The sequence below is a fragment of the Mandrillus leucophaeus genome, unplaced genomic scaffold (assembly GCF_000951045.1).
Source record: "Mandrillus leucophaeus isolate KB7577 unplaced genomic scaffold, Mleu.le_1.0 Scaffold611, whole genome shotgun sequence".
Lineage (NCBI taxonomy): Eukaryota > Metazoa > Chordata > Mammalia > Primates > Cercopithecidae > Mandrillus > Mandrillus leucophaeus.
In genome coordinates this window covers 223,937-227,693 of record NW_012106598.1, presented here as the reverse complement: position 1 = coordinate 227,693, position 3,757 = coordinate 223,937, and positions in this window count along the sequence as shown.

The window sequence follows — 3,757 nt, the reverse complement described above, 5'->3', positions numbered from 1 at the left end:
ATCACCACAGTGACTGGCGCACGGTAATACTATCACCACCACAGTGACTGGCGCACGGTAATACTATCACCACCAGGGCGACTAGCGGACGGTAATACTATCACCACCACGGCGACTGGCGCACGGTAATACTATCACCACCACGGCGACTGGCGCACGGTAATACTATCACCACCATGGCGACTGGCGCATGGTAATACTGTCACCACCACGGTGACTGGTAATACTGTCACCACGGTGACTGGCGCACGGTAATACTGTCACCACCACGGTGACTGGCGCACGGTAATACTGTCACCACCACGGTGACGGGCACACGGTAATACTGTCACCACAGTGACTGGTGCACGGTAATGCTATCACCACAGTGAATAGCTATCACCATTTGAAGAAACCAGGGGTGAGCGTATCCGAGAATCCAAGAAAGGATATTGACATGTTGGTGGATCAAAGAGCAGATATTGGAGTCAGCATATTTTGCGTTAATCTCACCACCATTTCTACATCTTGTTGACACTTTGTGAAGTGGGCAGGACAGCCTCCACCACACCCTTTATACAGGAAGACAAAGCAACTTGCCCAGATTCACTTACTGGAAAATGGCAAGTGTTTGTTATGGATCAACATGTGTGAACTGTAGGGGGAGGGGCTAGAATGGGGCAGAGGCTATTGGGGGCTCTGGAGCATATGCAGCCCACAGAGGTGTCCTGTCATGGGTCTTTGTACCCCTGCCACTGTTAGCTATTGCACTTGGGCTACCCGGAAAGGAAAGAGATGCCCTTGGGCAAAGCAGCTCTCTACAGCAAGCATACCCTGAAGGAGCTGACAGCTGGAGGTAAGTCCTTCCCTCCAGAAAGTGCATTTGGGGAGTGCATCTCCTGTCCTACCACGTTTTTCATCTGCAAAATGGGGACCATGATAGTACCAACTCGCAGGTTTAAAGTAAGGTAGTGGGTGCGGCTGTCTTCCATAAACAACAGTTATCTTTAAGGGCATTGTAGGTACTCTGTCTACCAGGCAGCCCTGGCTGTGGGAGCCCCTCCCAATAGAGCTGCCACCAGCCCTTTCTGATAGGACTGACTCCCCAGGAATGTCAAGGTAGTGACTCCGGAGCACTTACAGTTGGACACTGTGAAGATGATCATCGTGTTGCATTGCCACTGCCCTTCATTCAGCTGTTTCATATTAAATTGATCATAACAAGAGGTCTCTGATCAAAAACATTGAACTTAAATACAGGGGGATCTCTGGAAAAAAAGGAATGCTGAAAGAAGCCGAGTTTCCTTTCATTCTGAGGACTCTGAATACATTTGAGACTTGCATCTTACTCTTCTAAAGCCATGCAGCCCATGCTTTCTATTCTGTGTTAGGATGTAAGAGTCATTTCAGACCAAGTCAAGTTGGGGTAGATGAGTAGAATGATGCTTGTAGAGATTATCACAATAATGGCCCCCAGTGAATCATACTTCCTGATATCATGCCCTTGTGTAGTCTTCTCCCACACTGACTCTGGGCTTAGCTATGTGTCCTGTTTTGGTCAATGTGACATCAGCTAATGTGACCCAAGCAGAGACTTGGTAAGTGGTTGCTGATGGAGATTTGCTTGAAGCTCCAACTGGCCTCCTTGAGGATGAGAGACCAGGTGAAAGAGAGAACCCGCCCTCACAGCCAACCGTCCTGCTGAATGGAGCCTAGGTGAAGCCAGCAGAGCCTCCCAGCTATGCTACAGAGTCACGAGAAATAATAAATTGCTGTTATGATGGTTTTTAAAATTGAGATGAAATACATCATAACAGAAAATTCATGATTTTAAGGTATACAATTCATGGCATTTAGTATCTTTATAATGTTGTGCAACCACCACCTCTTTCTAGTTCTAAAACACTTTCATCACTCCAGAAGCAAACCCTGTACCCATTAAGCAGTCACTTCTCATTCCCCGTCCCCTCTAACTCCTGGCAACCACCCATCTGCTTCCTGTCTCTATGGAGACACTTTTGTGACTGGCTTCCTTCACTTAGCATAATGTCTTCAATGTTCATCCATGTTGTAGCATATATCACTACTTCATTTTTTTTTGCACTCAAATATGTGTATGCAATGTTCATAGAAGCACTATTCACTATAGCCAAAAGGTGAAAACAATCTAAATGTCCATTAACTGATGAATGGATAAGCAAAATGTGTTGTACCCATACAATTAAATATTACTGAGTGATAAATTGCTGTTATTTTAAGCCATCAGGTTTTGGGCTGGTTTGCTAACTGTAGTAATAGATAACAGAGAATTTTTAAGGTGGTTGGAGTAGTAAGAGCTATCACATCTTACATTGTGTCTCCATGCAGTGTACTATGTGAAGCACTTTGTGTGAATTCTGCTTTAATCCTCACAAGAACCTTGTGGTTTAGGTACTAATAATGACCCCAGTTCACAAATGGGAAAACTGAGAAATTAAATATTTGCCCCGTTTAACCCAGACAGTTCAATTCCAGAGCTCATGCCTTATTCACTCACTGTACTGCAATCCAGCCATAAATGAAAGGCCTGCTCTGGAAGATCTAACTAAGGACATGAGTATGTGGCTTTGCTGGGAAAGAGACATCATTCTCAGCTTTTTTATATGGTTCATAATGAATATCACTGGTAGAAATGATCAACAGAATTTAAAGCCTTTAGTGGTTAAAATCTAATTTGTGCAGTCTGACTTGGGAATATTGAACTTTGTATAACAATGTCTATATAGTAAGTTTTCAAGGGCAAAAGTTACAACCATAATATTTGATATAAACAAACCAATTGAGTAATGGGTCAAAGCTTTATATAAAGTTGACATAGGAAAAAATTAAAATCCCAATCAAATAACTTCTGTGAAATAAAATTTGAATGAAAATGGGAAACATTAAAGAGGATTTAACTAGGCTATTTTAAGAAGGTTGATCAAGGAGTCAAATGGATTTAATGGAGTTTTCTCCAGAAAATCCTTTCAGTACAAAAATGTGTCCATGATGACATAATTTTGGTTTTAATGGTATTATTCTTAGGAGTCAAAATATCCTTAGGAGAGAACATCTTTCTGAGTCGAAGGTCTTTTATCTTGCATAAAGATTCTTTGGAGGGTGTAAAGTGTTATCAGAAGGTGAGTATGGGGTCACTCTGGGATGCCAAGACAGATTTGTAAGATTCCAGACTCTTTGAAGAATAAGTGCATTGGTATTTAGAGTCAAACCACGAGATGCTGGGCTTGACTTATGATGCAAGATGAGGAGGTGAAGGCTGCCCTGAGGGAGTCAGGAATTAACCCCAATGTAGGGGAGAGTCAGGTTCTGGCATCCCTTTTGAGACACATGTTCTATGGCAAGGGGTAAAATGGCACATGGTGAAGCCACAAGAGTAATCTTGTGGCCTAATGGTTAGGAAACTTGATGGAAACTCCTTAAGAGGGAGCCTTACTCCTTAAGAGAATAAAGAGCTCACTGGGAGGTGTGGTCATCTCAGGTAACCATAGAACCCAGTGCAACAGAAATAGGAACCCAGTAGCAATGTCTAGCTAGTTGCAAGGATATGGGAGCAGGAAGTTTTTGGGATCCATTACAAAGGGAATTTGGGACTGGCTGAGGTAGTGCTGGGAGTAGAGGGAGAAGAACAGAGTTGTTTATTTGTAGGTGAACATATCAGACACCTATAAACCTTTCAGGTATTGTAAAAATATTTATTAACTATTAATACATAAAGAAAATTTCAAAGCCAAAATTAATA